Here is a 20,224-nt window from a genome sequence, read left to right as displayed (position 1 = left end):
ATTTATTTAATCTCCACACCCAATGTGGGCTTGAGCTCATGACCCTAAGATCAAGAGCTGCTCACTCTTCCACCCGAGGCAGCCACATGCCCCTCAACATCCATTCTTTTTTTAAAAAAAATTTTTAAATGTCTTTATTTTATTTTTGAGAGACGGAAACAGAGAGTGAGCAGGGGAAGGGCAGAGAGAGAGGGAGACACAGAATCTGAAGCAAGTGCCAGGCTCTGAGCTGTCAGCATGGAGCCCGATGTGGGGCTTGAACCCACAGACTGTGAGATCATGACCTGAACTGAAGCCAGACACTTAACCGACTGAGCCACCCAGGCACCCCTCAACATCCATTCTTGATTTAAGAAAAGAAAACTCCGGGCATCTGAGTGGCGCAGTTGGTTAAGTGTTTGACTTTAGCTCAGGTCATGATTTCATGGTTTGTGGGTTCGAGTCCCGAGTTAGGCTGTGTGCTGATGGTGCAGAGCCTGGAGCCTGTTTCAGATTCTGTGTCTCCTCTCTCTGTGACTTTCCTGCTCCACACTCTCTCTCAAAAATAAATAAACATTAAAAAAAATTTTAGGGGCACCTGGGTGGCTCAGTTGGTTGGGCATCCAACTTTGGTTCAGGTCATGATCTCACGGTTCTCATGAGTGTGAGCCCCACGTCGGGCTCTGTGCTGACAGCTCAGAGCCTGGAGCCTGCTTCAGATTCTGTGTCTCCCTCTCTCTCTTCCTCCCCTCCTCATGCTCTGTCTCTCTCTCTCTCAAAAATAAATAAAGATTTTTTAAAAATTTAAAAAAATTTTTTAGAGAAAACTTGGAATGGAAGGAAACCTCCAAAACATGATAATGGCTGTCTACCAAGCATACTGTAGTAGAGGTCCTAACTAATGTAATAAGACAAGAAAAGAAATTAGTGGGATTACAAAGGAAGAAAACATCAATATTTCTAGACAACATGGTTGTGTACGTAGAAAATCCAAAAGAGTTTATATACTATCAGAGTTAATAAGTCAACTTAATAAAACTGCAAGATACAAAGTAAATATTGCAAAAACCTATGGAATTTCTATACTCTAGCTGTAAGCAAGCTGAAATGAAATTTGAAAAGACCATATTTACAATAGCATCATAAAACATAAAAAACCTAGGAATACTTGTCATTAGATGTTTAAGACTTCTACACAGAAACTATAAAACACTATTCATAAATATTAAAGAAAACCTGCATATGTGGAAGGTTATATCATGTCCATGGGTTGAAAGACTCAAATTAGTAAAGATACCAGTTCTTAATCCCAATCAAAATAACCTCAGGATCTTTAAGTTTCCATTTTCAATTTTTTGTTGCTAAATCTATAGATACACAATTGCATTTTGTATATTGAACTTGTATTCTCTTACCTTACTGAACTCATGTATTATGTCTGGTAGCATTTTTATAGATTCCTTAAGATTTTCAACATACCTAATCTTGTTATCAATGAATAAAGACAGTTTTTTAAAGTTTATTTATTTATTTAGAGAGAGAGCACAAGTGGGGGAGGGACAGAGAGAGGGGGAAGAGAGAGAGAGAGAATCCCAAACAGGTTCTACACTATCAGAATGAAGCCCAAGGCAGGGCTTGAGCTCATGAACTGCAAGATCATGACCTGATCCAAAACCAAGAGTTGGACACTTAACCAACTGAGCCACTCAGGCACCACTGAATAAAGACAGTTTGAGTTCTGGGCCCCTGGGTGGCTCAGTCAGTTAAGCATCCATTCAGTTCAGCAGTTATAGTTCCTGAGTTTGAGTCCCAAGTCAGGCTCTGAGCTGTCACCACAGAGCCTGGAGCCTGCTTTGGATTCTGTGTCTCCTTCTCTCTCTGCCCCTTCCCTGCTCGCTCGCTCTCTCTCTCTCTCAAAAATAAACATTATAGAAAGACAATTTGATTTCTTCCTTTCCAATCTGTAAGTCTTCTCTTTTTCTCTTGCCTTATTGTCCTGCCTCCAAAATGTTAAATACAATTGGTATTTAATTGGTATTTAAGAGTGGACACACTTGCCTTATTTAGTCTTTTAGGAGGAAAGGCATCCAACATCTCACTATTAGGTGTAATGTTAACTGTAGATTTTTTTGAAAACTGCTTTTACCAGGTTAAGTGAATTCTTTTCTTTTCTTTCTTTCTTTTTTTTCTTTTCTTTTCTTTTCTTTTTTTTTTTTTTTTTTGAGTGGGAGCCAGCACACAAGCAGGGGGGCAGGGGGAAGGGAGAGAGAGAATTTTTAAAAAATTTTTAAATGTTTATTCATTTTTGAGATGGGGGTGGTGAAGGCAGAGAGAGAGGGAGACCCAGAATCTAAAACAGGCTCCAGACTCTAAGCTGTCAGCACAGAGTCCAATGTGAGGCTCAAACCCATAAGCAGTGAGATCATGACCCGAGCCAAAGTCAGAAGCTCAACTGGCTGAGCCACCCAGGTGCGCCGAGAGAGAGAGAATCTTAAGTAGGAGCCTGACATCAACTTGATCCCACTACCCTGGGATCATGACCTGAGCCAAAATCAAGAGCCAGAGGCTCAACTGACTGAGCCACCCATGCATCCCTAAGGGAGTTCTTTTTTACTCCAAGTTTGCTGACAGTTTTTCATGAATGGATGTGGGGTTTTGTGAAATATTTCTTCTATTTAGATGATCGTATGACTTTTCTTTTGTACTGTGTTACTATGAACTATATTGATTTTTGAAGGTTAAACTAATCTTACATTCTCAGGATGAACCCCACTTGATCTCATGATGTATTATCCTTCTTACATGTTGCTGGATTCAATTTGCTAAATATTTGTGAAGGATTTTTACTTCAATGGTTCTGAGGAATATTGGTCTGTAGTTTTCTTTTCTTGCAGTGTTTCTGTCTGGTTTTGTTAGCTTAGTAATGTCAGCCTCATAAAATGAATCAGGAAGGATTCCCTCATCTTCTACTTTTTGAAAGAGGTTGTGTATATTTGTATTATTTCTTCATAAGTGTTTGTTTGAATCGATCAGTGAAAATATCTAGGACTAGTGTTGCTTTTTTTTAATGTTTCTTTATTATTGAGACAGAGAGAAACAGAGCATGAGTGGGAGAGGGGCAGAGAGAGAGGAAGACACAGAATCTGAAGCAGGCTCCAGGCTCTGAGCTGTCAGCACAGAGCCAGACACGGGGCTCGAACCCATGAACTGTGAGATCATGACCTGAGCCGAGGTTGGACACTTAACCAACTGAGTCACCCAGGCACCCCTTTTTTTTCTTTAGTGTTTTCTTTATGAGAAAATGTTAAGTGAACTTTTCTTTTTTTAAGATTTTATTTTTAAGTAATCTCTCTACCCAACATGGGGCTTGAATCCACAACCCCAAGATCAAGAGTTTCACACTCTTCCAATTGAGCCAGCCAGCTGCCTTTAAGTACACATTTCTTTAATAGATTTAGAGCTATTCAGATTATCTATTTCTTCTTGATTATTTTTGACTCTTCATGTTCTTTAAGAAATCTGTGCATTTCATTTAAGCACTTGAATTTATTGGCATAAAGTTGGCATAATATTCTATTATCCTTTAATGTCTGCAAAATGATCTCTTTTACTCCTGATACTCTTTTATTCCTGATGTGAATAATTTATGTCTTCTTTCTCTTTTGTTTTCCTTCATTAGTCTGCCCAGCTTACCAATTTTATTGATCTTCTCTAAGAACCAGCTTTTGGTTTCATTGATTTTTCCCTATTGTTTTTTATGTTGTCTATCAGCAATTTCTGGCTTTATCATTATTATTTACTTCCTTCTGCTTCCATTGGACATTACGTTTTTAGCATAGATAGCTGGTAAAGGACAAATATCCAAGATATATAAATAACTGTTATGAATTTGTAAGAAAACAAATAATCCCCCCTTCCAAGCAAAGGGCTTGAAATGCATGGACTTTACACAAGACAAATGTAAATGGCTGATGAACACGTGGAAAGTGGCTCAGGCTCTGATTAAAATCATACGAAGTTCTCGTTACATGCATGGTGATTGGCACAATGAAGTCTGACAATTACAGCTGCAGAAAGTGATGGGCAACGGGATCATTCTTCACTCAACCACCACAGGTGGGAGTGTGGATTTTTCAAAGCACTTTGGGAGAAGTTCATGGTCGAGTAATGTCAAATATGTCCCTGCCTTACAACCCAATGATTCCACTCTAAGGTAGAAATCCTGGAGAAGCTTCCCCAAACAGATGTCGGAAGAACTGTAAGGACCATTCAGGGCAGCGATATTGGTGACAGTCAGGTGCCCCTTAACTCTAGAATATACAGAATTACAACAAAATGCCATAGAGCATTGAGACGGAATGGACTACAGCTTCACTCATCAACATAGAAGAATCTGGAAATACGGTGTTGAAACAAAAGATGTCAAACAGAAATGATTGCATACAGTATAATCCTATGTCTATACAGGTTTTTTAAAAGATAAACTGAACTATATTATTTGGGGATGGATACATCATTTATAACAATACAGAGTAAAAGGAGAGAATAATTATCACTAACAGTAGGGAGCGCCTGGATGGCTCAGTGGGTTAAGCATCTGACTTCGGCTCAGATCATGATCTCACACTTCATGAGTTGGAGCCCCGCGACAGGCTCTGCTGACAGCTCAGAGCCTGGAGCCTGCTTTAGATTCTGTGTGGGTGTGGGTGTGTGTGTCTCTCTCTGCTCCTACCCCACTCACACTGTCTCTCTCTCTCACAAAAATAAATAAACATTAAAAAAAATTTAATTAGGATAATGGATATGTCTGTTAAATAGAAGGGATTGCAATTGGGGAAGGGCACCGATTTCAATCTTGACCTTGTTGCTGGTCATTTGGGTCTCATGTCATTATTGTTCTTTTTTTTTTTAATGTCTTTTTATTTTATTTTGAGAGACAGAGACAGAGAGCGAGCAGGGGAGGAACAGAGTGAGAGAGAGACACAGAATCTGAAGCAGGCTCCAGGCTCTGAGCTGTCAGCACAGAGCCCGACGCGGGGCTTGAACCCACGGACTGTGAGCTCATGACCTGAGCCGAAGTTGGATGCTTAACCGACTGAGCCACCCAGGTGCCCTTATTGTTCTTTAGTATATGTATGTACTTGCATGTTGTAAAGGCTCATTTATATGTATGACATATTTCAAAATAATAAAATAAAATTAACCTGAATTAATAAACCTAAAACTAAATTAATTTAACCTATGTATACTTTCTTTTTTAAAAATTTTTAATGTTTTATTTATTTTTGAGAGAGATAGAGAGACAGTATGAGCAGGAGAGGGTCAGAGAAAGAGGGAGACACAGAATCTGAAGACAGGCTCCAGGCTCTGAGCTGTCAGCACAGAGCCCAATAGGGGGCTGGAACCCACAAACCATGAGATCATGACCTGAGCCAAAGTTGGACGCTTAACCCACTGAGCCACCCAGGCGCCCCATACTTTATAATCAGAGATAATGTGCTGATTTCAAGTTTTCGTGTGTCCTTTTTCATCCATTTATTTATTCCACAGATATTTGTCACATATTTACTATGTGCTAGGCATTATGCTAGATGCCAGAAATATAGATATTACTTTATTATCTGTTAGGGAGTTTTAATAAAAAAGAATAATAATTGATATTATTATTGAAGCAACTGACATTTAACTGTTTACTGTTTGTATTAAGTGCTTTACATAGGTTACTTGATTCAATCCTTTGACATCCTTGAGTATAGACTACTGTTTCCCTGATTTTAAAAATGAAGAAGTTGTACAGCAATGTTTAATCACTTGCCCAAGCTGGCAGAGCTCAGAAAAGATAGAGCCAAGATTTGCTCTTAACAAATGTAAGTTTTTCTGCTCAATTTCCAGTTCTTCTCCTCCAGTGACAACACTTTGTTTTCCTCTGGGGAGTCTCTCACCTTCTCACATTTGGTCCTGTGGAGTTGGAGCTATCTGGTCCTGGATTCGAGGACTGAGGAAATGACCAAAATCTGGCCATTTATTATATTCCAACCTCCTGGATACAGTAGTTGGCTTAGGCATCAGACCAAAGAGAATTTAGAGACTGCATCCTGAAGCCTTGGTGTAAACCCCTGGATCCAGCCATGCCTAAAGCTTTCCTCAATGCCTGGTCTTTTTAGTTACATGAGCCTCAAGTTGAGTTTTCTCATATTTGCAAAAAGGAGTCCTAGCTAATACAAGGACACAGAAAAATAATTCAATAACGGTTGTACCTGCTGAGTGATGAGGACTAAAATTAATATGCGTGTTCAGGATGCATTTAGATGTACTCAGGACACATATAGGTGAGGTGTCTTTTACTTTTTTCCCTTTCCCATCCTAGGTCTGAAGCAAATCTCAGGGAAGATAAACTAACAGTAAGAAAGTCATGGATTACCTTGATGCCTCCACAGACCAAGCCAGTCATCCTTCACAGGGGAGATGAGGTGCGGGTGTACCCAATGTCATGAAAGATTATCACAAAAGACCAGATCTCAGAGATGACAGTCACAACCACAAGGGTAATTTAGTTCCTGGGATACATTTCATTACAGGTCTACGAAGCCCTTGACAGCAGAATTAAATCTGACATCACTCCTTGGGTTGACAAACACTGCTGCGGTCTCCCGATGGAGTGAGCTCAGACGCTTGAGGGCTGGCTCTCCACGAGGGCTGGAGTCACCTTCTTCCATTTGGCTAATGGTACCTCAGTCAGCTCCACAAGCCACTGAGCCTCTAGAAGACCCTTATCATGAGAGACTAAGGCAGCCCTTGAAGCAAATGGAGTTACTTACAGGAGCCCAGGCAAGCCATGGGCTCAACTCCATCCTTGGGTTTAACTGCTTGGCATCTCGTCTTTGGCCTCATCCCCAACCAGGTTCAGAAAGAACTTTACCCTCTTACCTCTCAGGTGAAAGTCAGACTGCAGAATGAGCGTATTAAGTCAATTAGACCCCTAACATCCTTCTGAAAGGAGTGTAAAAAACCTGGCCTGAAGATCATCACGAAAAGTCGTATATTTTTCTCTCGGCGGGCGAGGACAATTCGCCACTTTCAGACAACAGAGGCAGAAGAGCATTATCATTCACAACAGATGCGAGCTGTATGTAAATAACCACAATGTTTAGCACCCTGGCGCGTGGTCAGTTCACCTTCTTCCACAATTGAAAGTGACCATTACACCCAGTGTTTGTTCCACTGAGCAAGGTGAGGTCATATTTCCCCTCCAGAGATGGAGACCAAAAAAAAAAAAAAAAAAAAAGCTTTATCTCTTTGATAAATGGGAAGCTGTAATAAAACAGAATTTAGGGCTTTGGTGAATAATTCATGTTTATCTAAATGAAAAAAATAATGACTTTCATTATATTTCATCTCTCACTGAGTTCTAGAAACTGACTTCCTGGTCTAGAGCTTCCAGAAATCCACCGCAGATGGCCTGATGATTCTTCCTTCAGGGCTCCTCCCGGTACGTCCACCCTCCTCACAACGTTCCCTTTGCCCGCCTTGCCCACCCCCAAGGGAATGGGGATGAGGGTTGAAAGGTGAAGGGCAGGAAAATTCTGATCTGACAGTGGTGCCACTGGGGTGGATGCTTAGAGCTGGCAATTCTCTCATGGGCTTCCACGGGGTCCTCTGGCCCCCTACAGCTGAAACCTTTGACCCAGGTAGCAGGTGTCTCAGGCTAACTGCTTATGGACCCCCTCCGCCAGGTACCCAACCGTGTTCTCTCCACCTGCTTCTGCTCAGGTCTTGTTCGCTGCCGGAAATTCTCACCCTTCCTCAAGATATGTAGGACTGCAAGATTTGCCTTCCACAGCAGTACAGTGATTTCTCAAACTAGTGATGTCTCTGCTACCTTGGCTACCTCAGCCGGCCACACCACTCTCCCCTCAAATGAGAGTCAAGATTCGAGTCCCTGTGTTCTAGCCACAAGTAGCATACACCCAACTCTTCCAGTGTTCCAGTGTCTGTTCTGAGATGCTCTCATTGAACTTGAGGTAAGCGGACACGTCCCCCACCTTTTCCTCAAGAGGAGAGTGAGATTCACATCACACTCAGCTCTCTCTAAGGAGATTCCAATATCCTGCCTTTTCATTTTCAATCCCCCAGCGCCCACCCTTTTTTCTTCAAATGCAATTATCTTTTTTAAAAAGTGAAAAACTGACAACACTGAAATATGCAGATAGCAACACTCGCCTTTTTTAGTGTAAAATTCTAGGAGTTTTGACAAATGAATATAATATAATATACTGTAACCATTAAATTCGTTATCCCCCAAATTCCCATCTCCCTTTGCAATCAGCTGCTTTCCCCAGCCCTCACTGGCCACCACGGATCTGTTATGGGTCCCTAAATGTTAGCCTCTTCCAGGATATCATATCCATGGATTCATGCCAACACAGTGTTTTTGAGATTCATCCTTGTCCTGAGGAATAGTGATCTGTTCCTTTTCATTGCTGTGTCGGCTTCTGTAGTAGGGATGTGCCACAGTGTGGTTATCCGTTCACTAATCAAAGGGCTTTGGGTTGTTTCCAAGTCTTGGCAATTATGCATAAAGCCACTATTAACGTTCACAGACAGGTTTTTGTGTGAACATGAGCCTTCATTTCCCTTGGGTAAATACCTAGGAGTGAGATTGTGAGACTGTTGTGTCATATTATAAGAAACTGTCAAACTGGCTTCCACAGCAGCTGTACAATCCTACATTGTCCCTGGCTCTGTGTGGAAGTTCCAGCTGCCCTATATCTCTGTCAGCACTTGGTATTGTCAACTTATCTTAAGATGTACCCATTTGAATAGGTGTGTGATGGTATCTCACAGTTTTAATTTGTGTTTTAAATAACTAATGATGTTGAGCATCTTTTCACATTTTTTAAATGTTTATTTATTTTTGAGAGAGAGAGAGGGGGCATGAGTGGGGAAGGAGCAGAGAGAGGAGACACAGAATCCCAAGCAGGCTGCAGACTCTGAGCTGTCAGCACAGAGCCCAACAAGGGGCTCGAACCCATGAACTGTAAGATCATGACCTGAGCTGAAATTGGTTGCTTAACCAACTGAGCCATCCAGGCACCCCTCTTTTCATGTGTTTATTTGCCATCCATATATCATTTCTGATGAAGCATCAACTCAAATCTTTGCCTATTTTTTAATTGGGTTGTTTGTTATTATGGAGTTTTGATAGTTCTTTATATATTCTGATTAGACATGTTTGGCTAATATCTTCTCCAAGTCTGTGGCTTGTCTTTTCACTCTCTTTTTTTTTTAACAGGTTGTAAATGATTTATCTTTAGTAAGATTGAAATCTCCGCTAGTAATAAGTAACTGGAAGACCTGGAAAACCTCTTCCACCATCAGCTCATTTCTTTAGATATTATAAGATGACCACTTAAATCTTTTCATTTGTACATCCGTTAAGAATTTGAGAATCAGTAACAATTTGGTGTATTTGTTTATTTATTTATACTTGGTTGCATGCATTTCAATGTTTATTTTTTCAGTTTTTTTGAGATATAATTGACAAACATGACTGAGTTCAAAATGCGCAGCAAGGTGGTTTGACTTACCTATATTGTGAAATGTTTACTGCTAGAAGTTCAGTTAGCATCCATCATGTCCTACAGATACAATTTTTAAAAAACAAAAAAAGGGGGCGCCTGGGTGGCTTAGTCGGTTAAGCGTCCGACTTTCGCTTAGGTCATGATCTCACGGTTCGTGGGTTCGAACCCCGCGTCGGGCTCTGTGCTGACTGCCAGCTCAGAGCCTGGAGCCTGTTTCAGTCTGTGACTCCCTCTCTCTGACCCTCCCCTGCTCACGCTGTCTCTCTCTCTCTCTCTCGTAGAAATAAATAAAACATTTTAAAAAATTGTAAAAAACAAAAAAATTAACTCTTTTTCCCCTTGGGATGAGGATTCACACAATCCTTGAGATTTACTTTCTTACCGACTTTCCTATATACCTTACAGCAGTTCCCACCACAGTTACTGTACTGCGCTTTACATCTCTAGTATTTCATTCTCTTAATGCTTCTTTCAAAGAGCAGAAGTGTTCCACTGTGATGAAGTCGAAAACATCGACTTTTTCTTTTCGGGATCATGCTTTTAGTTTTGTAACTACAGAATCTTTGCCTAGCTCAAGATCACAATGATTTCCTCCTCCATTTTCCTCTAGAAGTTTTACAGCATTGGGTTTCACATCGAAAGTATGTCTATTACCCATTTGGGGTTAATTTTACAGATGGTACAAGGTGTTCACTTTTGCGTATACGTGTCTTGTAGTTTGGGCACCATTTATTGTTGGCCTGTCTTTTCTCCGTTGATTGGCCTGTGCCTTTGCCAAGTATCAATTGACCATCTATAGATGGGTCTATTTCTGGATTCTCCATTTGGTTTCATTGATCTGTGTATATCTTTTTGACAATACCACACTCTCTTGGCTGCCCTGGCTTTATAGAAGCCTTGAAATCAGATACTCTGAATCCTCCAATTTTGTTCTTTTTAAAAATTCTCTTGGCTATTCTAGATTTGTCTTTTCATATAAATGTTAAAATCAATTTGTCAATTTCCTTTTTTTTATTAAAGATTTTATTTTTAAGTAATCTCTACACCCAATGTGGGGCTCGAACTCACAACCTCAAGATCAAGAGTCACACACTCTACCAACTGAGCCAACCAGGTGTCCCTAGTTTCAATTTCCACACAAAAAAATACTTCCTGGATTTTGATTGGGATTGCATTTAATTAATAGATCAATTTGGGAAGAATTGGCATCTTAACAATACTGAGTCTTCTAATCCATGAACCATCCATTTATTTAGGTCTTCTTTTTTATTTCATGAGTGTTTTGTAATTTTCAGCATTCAGATCTTATATATATTTTATTGGATTTATACTTAAATGTGTTGTGTTTGCGGATGCTATTGTAAATAGTACGTAAAAATCCTTAAATTTCCAACTGTTAATTGCTAGTGTATACGAATACAACTGATTTGCAGGTTTTGACCTTTATCTTGCAATCTTACTAAACTCACTCTTTACCTCTTGTAGCTAGTTTTGCAGGTTCTTTGAGATTGTCTATGTATGTATGTATAATTATGTCATCTCTGAACAAGGACAGTTTTATTTCTTCTTTTACCATCTATGACTTTTTTTTTCTTGCCTTATTGCACTAGCTAACACCTCCAGTGAATATTGGATCCCATAAATACTGGATAGTAAACATTGAATAGAATTCTTGCCTTCTTCCCAATTTTAGGAGTTAAGAGTTTCCTTGGAACCTTCTCACCAAACTTGTAGTGAGAAGGAGCTATTCCCTAGCTCTTTCCAAAGGGAAGAGTACAACTTTTACCCACTGACCAACTCTATGCAAAGAAATCTAATTTCAGCTTCTGGCCTTGACAGCTGCAAGTTCTGTGTATCTTTGAGGGAGGCAGAGGCAGGGAGCGGGTAGAGCTCACAAACACTAGCTCAGCGTAAGTTCTGCATTTGTGTCCTAGCCCCACACTTTTGGAATGAGGGGGATTCTTGCCACTTATTTTTTTTTCCTCAGCATTTTGGGTCCTCTGTCAACACTAAGTCCTCCTTCTACTGCTAGTGTTACCACTTTTTGTTTTACAGATGAGGGAAGTTAGGCTCAGAAGGTTAAATAACTTGCTCAAGGTCACATAGTTAGGAAGTGACAGGATTAAAACTCAGTTCTCTCAGGTCCGAAGAGGATGTTTTTCCCACTAGGCCACACCAGCACAGACAGAAAAAATTCAGGCAGCATTTTTTGCTCCTCAAACACATATAAAACCAAGAGAGCTAAGGTATTTCTAAATGTCATGTAGCCATTGTAGAAGACCAATGGAGGAGACAGTGTTGCAATTGTCCTGCAAGTGGCCATGATAATCATTCTACAACCTGAAGCAGGTGCTGAGGTCAGAAGCTGAGAGTCTCTAATTATCAGCACTGTCCCCTCAGGCTTTCCTTGAATAATCCAGACAGGCAGTCGGGACTGGCAATATGGACTGTTTTAGTCCAGAAATTTGACCATATGTCTCTGGGTCAAGGAGTCCAAGCCAGTTTGCCTCCATGACCACCTCGGAAAACCCAGGCCCTGCCTGAAGATCACTTCTTGCTGCTGAGAGAGAGGCAGGCTGTAGGCAAAAGTCTCGGCTTGAAGCTGATACCACTAACACCACAAATTGAAAGAAATACCGCCACTGGCATTAATAATCCGTTCCTGTGAGTGTTCCAAAAAATAGATTTTTCTGGGACCTAGAAAGTTTAAGTTAAAAAGAGAAGTCTCAGGGGCGCCTGGGTGGCTCAGTGGGTTGAGCATCCGACTTCAGCTCAGGCCATGATCTCACAGTTTGTGGGTTTGAGCCCCGCGTCAGGCTCTGTACTGACAGCTGGCTCAGAGCCTGGAGCCTGCTTCAGATTCTGTGTGTGTCTCTCTCTCTGACCCTCCCCTGCTGGCTCACGCGCTCTCTCTCTCTCTCTCTCTCTGTCTCTGTCTCTCTCTGTCTCCCTCAAAAATGAAATAAAGATAAAAAAATTTTAAAAAAAAGAGAAGTCTCAGCAATTCCACTCCTTGGTATATACCCCAAAGATTTGAAAATGGGAGGTTAAAAAAAAAACCCTGTACATTAATGTTTATACTGCAATATTCACCATAGCCAACATGTGCAAACAACCTAAATGTCCATAACAGATGAATAAAGAAAGTGTGGTATATCCATACAATGGAATATTATTCAGCCATAAAAAGTAATGAAATACTGATACGTGCTACCATATGGAGCTTGGAGACAGGCTAAAAAAAAAACCAGACATAAAAGGTCACATGTTATATGATTCCATTTACATGAAATATCCGGAGTAGGCAAATCCACAGAGACAGAAAGTAGAATTGTGGTTGCCAGGAGGCGGGAGGAAGGGGGGGAAGGGAGTAGTTGCTTAATAATTATACTTTCCTTTTAAGGTAATAAAAATGTTTTGGAACTAGATAGTGGTGATAGCCGTACAACTCTGCGAATATACTAAATGCTGCTGAATTGTACACTGTAAAATAGTTAAAATAGTAAGCTAAAAAGAGTTTTTAAATGCTTACTCATTTTTGAAAAGAGAGAGACACAGCATGAGTGGACAAGGGGCAGAGAGAGAGGGAGACACAGAATCTGAAGCAGGCTCCAGTCTGAGCTGGCAGCACAGAGCCCGATGCAGGGCTCGAACTCATGAGCCCCAAGATCATGACCAAAGTCGGATGCCTAATTGATTGAGCCCCAAAATGGTAAATTTTATGTTGTATGTGTTATAACCATGATTAAAAAAAAAGGAGAGGTCTTTGCTATAGAGTCAAAGTATGATTGCCTGATCATTTCCTGAAAAAGGTCTCTCGCCTAACTAAGCCCTTTGTCATATCCCACCTGGACCCTCCCAGTGGCCTCCGAGCCCATCCCCTCTCCCTGATATTCCCCAGCTCCACTCTCTCTTCCATGAACTTTCTACAACGTTGAACGGAGCATGACTTTCCTTCATTCAGAATCCCTCAACGGTTCCTAATCTCCTCCTGCAGAAAAACCACATTCCTCGCGCAGCCTCCGAAGGCACTTCACGATGGGGCCCCAGTCACTTGTTTGCCCCACGTGTCCCTCACAGTGGCTGTGCCCCGAGTGGTCAGGGACCACAGTGGGCTCACGCACTGATGCAGCCCCAGCACATGGCACGGTCTCCGGTGCACAGCAGGTGTTTGTTGAAAGAACTGATCAGCCTACCTGTCTGGCTCCAGCTCTCGCTGTCTCCGCAAATACCCAGTATTCTAGCCAAACCAGGTTCTCCTACAAGTATGGCTGATCTGGGCATGTGACTCCTTGCTCTTTCTGTTTGGAACATTTTCTGCCCTCTCAGTCTGGGCAAAGTTGGACTCGTCCTTTAAACTTTTTTTTTTTAAGTTTATTTATTTATTTTGAGGGGTGGGGGCAGAGAGAGAGAGAGAGAGAGAGAGAATCCCAGGCAGGCTCTGCACTATCAGTGCGGGGCTCAAACTCACGAACCGTAAGGCCATGACCTGAGCTGAAGTCAGATACCTAATCGGCTGAGCCACCCAGGCGTCCCCAGACCCGTCCTTCGAGACTCATTCCAAGCACGGGCCTTCTTCTGTGACCGTCAGCCCCTCCTTTCTCAGTGCTCCCATAGCACCTTACTCCGCGCCTCGGGGGTTTTTTGTTTTGTTTTGTTTTTGTTTTTAGTGTTTTATTTCTTTCTGAGAGATAGAGACAGCGTGAGCAGGGGAGGGTCAGAGACAGAGGGAGACACAGAATCTGAAACAGACTCCAGGGGCGCCTGGGTGGCTTAGTCAGTTAAGCGTCCGACTTTCGCTTAGGTCATGATCTCGCGGTTCGTGGGTTCGAGCCCCGCGTCGGGCTCTGTGCTGACTGCCAGCTCAGAGCCTGGAGCCTGTTTCAGTCTGTGACTCCCTCTCTCTCTGACCCTCCCCTGCTCACACTGTCTCTCTCTCTCCCTCCTAGAAATAAATAAAAACATTAAAAAAAAAAAAAACAAACAGACTCCAGGCTCTGAACTGGCTGTCAGCACAGAGCCTGATGCAGGGCTCAAACCCATGAACCGTGAGATCATGACCTGAGCCGAAGTCGGACGCTTACCCGACTGAGCCACCCAGGCGCCCCCTTACTCAGTGCCTCGTGGCAGCACTTCGCACACGTCCTGGGATCATTTCTTCACGTCGCTGTCTCTCCCACTAGACCGTGGGGACTGAGCAGCCCCTCTTACCCCCCAGCCCCCGCGTGGGATATTGGGGGAATAAACAAAAAAGTAACCAAATAATCTGTCTTGAAGGATCAACCTGGGGAATCTTTTGTGCACAGGAGGAAACTATTTGAATTAAATTGGAGACTGAGAGCAGCTGTCACCAAACCTCTGAGTCATTCTATTTACTTGGATGTGGCGAAAGGAAAGAGGCAGAGGAGGCAGGAACGGAAGCAAGTGAGGAGGGTGCGAAAGAGTCACGACATAAAAAACGGACATCTCGTCTTTACCATGCACTTGTCTGCCTGAAGGCCCCTGCCCTTCCTCACTGGACTGATGAGACAGCGGATCTTACCCACGTCTCCGAGAAAGCCACAGGAGCTCCTGCCTGCACTGGGCGCTCCATCCCGCGTGAGGGGAACCTCCCACCCAGCCTGAGCAACTGCACCCCCACCTGAAAGCGATATTCCCAGTTCCCTCCACATCACTGTCCCTTGGTCACCTGCTCCCCTTTCGCCCGCTCATTCCTCAAGAGGAATATTCCATTACGACTCTTCCTAGTAACACTGGGTGTTTCAGTTGGATCAAAATGTGCTATGTGGTCTGTGGCCCAGTCAGCAACTCGTGTTCCGTGGCCCTTGGGTAGCTGTGGCCCTGCTTTCCCCAGGAAGCAGGGGAGGAGCCCCAGGGGAGCAGCTCTAGGAGAGCGCCTCTCCTTCCTGGCTATCTTTCAGACCATGGGGCATGTGGAACCCTGGACTTCAAGGTCAAGAGGGGAAGGGAAGGGAGAAATCTAGGAACAGGTGGGGCCCCCAAAACAGAAGGGAGAGGAACCGATACTGTTCTGTGCATCTAAGTAACCTCACTTATTTCTTTCCTATGAGACAGCATGATTCCCGTTGACAGGTGAGGAAATGGAGTTGAAGCCACTTCCCCAAGACGACCCCCTGGTTAGTGCCAGGGCCAAGGTCCAGTCAGATCTGCACACTCCAGCGTCTGGGCTCCCTCCTTCCTCACCTCTGGCTGTGGGAGCAGGCTGCCCGGCGGGCTGAGGGGAAGGATGCAGGCAGCAGACACTGTGTGCGTCCAAACAGCTGGGCGAGCGTAGGTCTGAGCAACGCTGGTGTCCAAGTCGGAGGGGTCCAGTCTGGCCACGGGGTTTCATGGTGCTCCGCCTGTCAGGCTACCTACCCTCCACCGGACCTGGTGTTCTAGAGCTGGGAACCCTGGGTGCCACAAGAAGTCCCCAGAAGAGGCGACAGGCAAGGCTGGCCCCGCCTCTGGTAATCGCAGGTAGACGAAGGCCAGGCTCCCATCCGGAAACGGAGGCACTTCAAATCAACAGAGGGTACACTCAGCGGGGGCTGGGGAAGGCCCCCGTCGGGGACACCAGACACATGGAAGAACGGAGATGGAGACAGCATTTGCGGGGGTCCTGGCACCCGTCCAGCTACATCGAAGCTTCGTGAAGCTCAGTGGCATCTGATGTAGACTTGTTTTCATGGTGCCACTTACATTTTGGTGTCTCTGCTTTGCTGGTGCTGAAAACACACACACACACACACACACACACACACACACACACACACACACACACAAACGCACAGTCTACAGGATCGGGCGCAGGCAGCCTCCAGTCCAGTGCTCATCGGCGCAAAGCCACCGAGTGAGTCTCTGCGTGGTGCGTTCACACGGCAAACATTCTGGGGCTGTGGTGGGCCAGGCACTGGGCGTGGCCGAATTGGAACACCAAACCCCTGGCAGAGGGAAGGCCACAGGCAGCCAGGAAGCAGGTGCCGATTTGAACAGCTGCAGCACAGGACTCAGTGACACTGAAGGTGTGTCCCAGGTGCCCTGGGAGGTAAGAGAAAGCGTCATCGAGGTCTTTTTCCCGGGCCGTCGGGGACAAGAGGAATTTGCCAAACAGGAAAGGGTAGGAAGGGGCTTGTAGGCACAGCCAAGGACAGGAGGAAACCAGAGGGGAGAAAGAGAGCGACGCATTTGGAGAACAGGAAGCTGGGAACAGGGAGGTGAGGCAGGCTGGCAGAGTATTAGGCCTTGGTCAGCCCACGGAGTTATATGTCCAACGTGTTCGATGGTGTAGCAAGGGTGAAGGCATAGAAAGGGCTAAGAACGGTGGCAAAGAAAGAAAATATTGGCTGTTTTGTCTTTTTTATCAGCTATATGCCCAATGTGGGACTTGAACTCACAACCCCAAGATCAAGAGCCGCATGCTGTCCTGCCTGATCCACCTGGATGCCCCAGAGGAAGAGAATACTGCTATGGTAATAAGGCAGAGCCCTGAGTTCTGAGAGGCCACCTGCGGGGGGTCCCGGAGCACGCGACGCAGCAGCCTCCGTTCCCGCCACCACCCTTGCGGATGGTCCTTGGCGCAGCTTGTGAGCGGGTTAGGGTAAAACCGCAGGAGAGTAGCCGGCAGGGTCAGAGCCACGGTTCCTCCCACGCCTCTCACCTGGGCTAGCCTCTTTTTCTGGCCCGTGTAGACAGCGGTACCGGTGCTCTGCCCTTTGGGACGTTTCTGAGGTGCAACCGACACTCCCCGGTGGGGTCAGGCGGAAGCACCCCCGCACAGAGCCAAGTCTGCCCTTCCGCCTTGCTCGGCCTCCTCCCCTGCCCTGGCCTCTCCCTCTCCCATGCGCCTACCAGACTCCCCTGGGAGCACTTCTTTGTTTTTTTTAAATGTCTGTCTATCTATCTATCTATCTATCTATCTATCTATCTATTTTAATGTTTATTTATTTTTTAGAGAGAGACAGAGTGTGAGCAGGGGATGGGCATAGAGAGAAAGAGAGGGAGAGAGACAGAATCGGAAGCAGGCTCCAGGCTTTGAGCTGTCAGCTCAGAGCCTGAGGGGTGGAGGAGGGGGAGGCTCGAATTCACAAACTGCAAGATCATGACCTGAGCCGAAGTTGGATGCTTAACCAACTGAGCCACCCAGGTGCCCCTAAAATGTTTGTTTCTTTGTTTGTTTCTTTGTTTGTTTATTGAGAGAGAGAGAGGAAGCACATGCGCGCAAGCAGGGGTGGGGCAGAGAGGGTAAAACTCCCAAGCAGGCTCTGTGCAGCCAGCGCAGAGCCCAACAGGGGCCTGGAACTCACGAACCATGAGATCATGACCTGAACGGAAATCAAGAGTCAGATGCTCAACTGACCGAGCCACCCACATGTCCCTGGGAGCACTTTTTTAAATAAATTACTTGCCCATACATCATCATCCTAAGATCTGCTTCCTGGGAACCCGACCTCAGATGTTTAGCTTCAGAGCATGGGAGAGTAGGCTGTGACTGTGGTGGGTGCCAGCCCGGGCCCCACTGTCACTTTCCTGCAGCGTTGCCAGATTTGGCAAATAAAAGCTTACATTTCAAATTAACAGGATGCCCAGTTAATTTGAATTTCAGATAAACAACAAATAAGTTTTTAGGACAAGTATGCCCATGCAATATTTGGGGGTATACTTATGCCAAAAAAATTATTCATTGTTTACTTGAGAGTCAAATTTAACTGAGCATTCTTTCTTTCATATGGCAGTCTACAAAAGAGCCCTATATACTTGTGCATTCATGGGCCTCTTCATTTATGAACTATGAAAAAATTATATTTATGACTGCATATAAAGATGAATACAGTTCAGGCTGGATTCATTATCATATATTTATTATCATTATTATTTTTAGTATTCTCATTTTTTTCCACTTTAAAATAAAGTAAGGGGTGCCTGGGTGGCTCAGTCGGTTGAGCGCCCGACTTTAGCTTGGGTCATGATCTTGCGGTTCATGAGTTCGAGCCCCCTGTCGGGCTCTGTGCTGACAGCTCAGAGCCTGGAGCCTGCTTCAGATTCTGTGTCTCCCTCTCTCTCTGAAGTTCTCTTGCTCACACTCTGTCTCTCTCTCTCTCTCTCTCTCTCAAAAATAAACATTTAAAAATATTTTTTCAATTAAGTAAATCATGTTCTTGGGCCCCTAAAAGTATCATGGGCTCCAGGCACCTTACCTACTTGGCCTAATGGATAATTCCTCCTGCTAGCAGTTTAGGAAAAGTCTCGAGTGCAATTATTAGACACGATCGGACATATCTTCATCTACCATTGTTCAGCTAAGAACTCTGTGATTAGAACTCTGGAAAGCTAGCCCTAGTTGAGAGCGTGAAGAAGAGACCAAAGAATGGAATTTGGGGACCAAAGAGAAGATGGTCACCATGACCGAGGTGGGACATTAGTAGGGCCTCAACAAGGACAGCCAGCAAGCTCATTAACTCAAGGGTCTGTGCGCTAAAATGCTCACCAGGTCTCCATCACACAAAGGTGTGGCCTCGGCACAGGTCAGGTGATGCAATGGACTTACCTGGAGGGGTCAGAAACACTGTTGGGTCCACCACCTCCTTATGGGAGCAGGCGGGGTATCTTCACTCAAAAGACTAGGTCTTGGGCCCCCTCCAGGCAAAGCACTAAGAGATGTTCCAAGCCAGAGCATGCCTGAGTCACTGTCTGTGTAAATAAAGCTTTATTGAACACAGTCATGCCTACGCAGTTCCACGTTGTTTATGGCTGTCTTTGCGCAGAGTAGTTGTAACAGAGACCAAATGTCCCACAAAGCCTAAATCATTGGCTGTCTGCCCTTTGCAGTAAAAGTTTGCCAGCACTGCTCCAGGCTGTGGGGGAGAATCACAAAGGGGGAGTTGGTGAAAAACTGTTATTTCCTAGTGTGTGAAAACTGAAAGGAAAGCGCCGCCCGTCAGTCTTTGCCGGCTGCACATAGTGTGGGCTGTGTGTCCATGTCCTCACGCCCACCACTCGAAACAAAAACTCTACACATTATCTCCAAGCTGACAGGAAAGACTTCTCTCTTTGGTTATTGGGGAAAATACAGCAGAGAAACTTGTCCAGATGGTGTGTATAAATCCAAATGAGAATCCAAATGAGAATCCCACCCCACAAAGGACAGGGTGTGACCCTGGTGGGAGCCACGCAGGGTTAGGGAGAGGAGGAAGAGAGAGATCTGGGGAGAAGGGGGGGGCGATGCCTGTCAGAAATCCCAGCTCGCCCTTTTGCAATCATTTAAATAATCTGTGGTGCTAAGTGGGTCCCTTACCTGACCTAATTAAAAATCAGATTGCTATTTTAACTGAGAAGAATAGTACTTTCAACTGTTGTAGAGAGAAGAAAAGAATAAACATTATCAAGACCATCTCTTAGAAGATTAGGACAAAAAAATCCAGGAGGAGAGGCTTCAAAGCTGTTTTTGTTTTCCCTTGGCTTTGAAATACATAGACAGTCCTGATAATTTTATCTTCCTCGAAATATAGCAAATAAAGTCTATTTACTACTCCCGGGAAATTCCATACATAAATTAAAAAAAAAAAAAAAACACACAAAGCACTTTAAACGAACCCTCCTGTGAGTCTCAAATCTATCATTTCTCTTCCTGCGGTGAGGGCTTTATGCCACAGATCAATGCAATT

General features: G+C 44.2%; 1 non-coding gene across 1 annotated transcript; it reads right to left on the bottom strand.

Moving 5' to 3' along the window:
* Positions 1-10,603: 10,603 nt before the first annotated feature.
* On the bottom strand, positions 10,604-10,676 carry TRNAK-CUU. Its single transcript has one exon. It is a non-coding gene; the product is annotated as a tRNA-Lys (tRNA).
* Between the last annotated feature and the right edge of the window lie 9,548 nt (positions 10,677-20,224).

This window comes from Hyaena hyaena, unplaced genomic scaffold (genome assembly GCF_003009895.1).
Source record: "Hyaena hyaena isolate Hyena2069 unplaced genomic scaffold, ASM300989v1 scaffold_189, whole genome shotgun sequence".
Taxonomy (NCBI): domain Eukaryota; kingdom Metazoa; phylum Chordata; class Mammalia; order Carnivora; family Hyaenidae; genus Hyaena; species Hyaena hyaena.
Note: the sequence above shows the minus strand (reverse complement) of the source record. Positions and strands in the feature narration are given on the sequence as shown.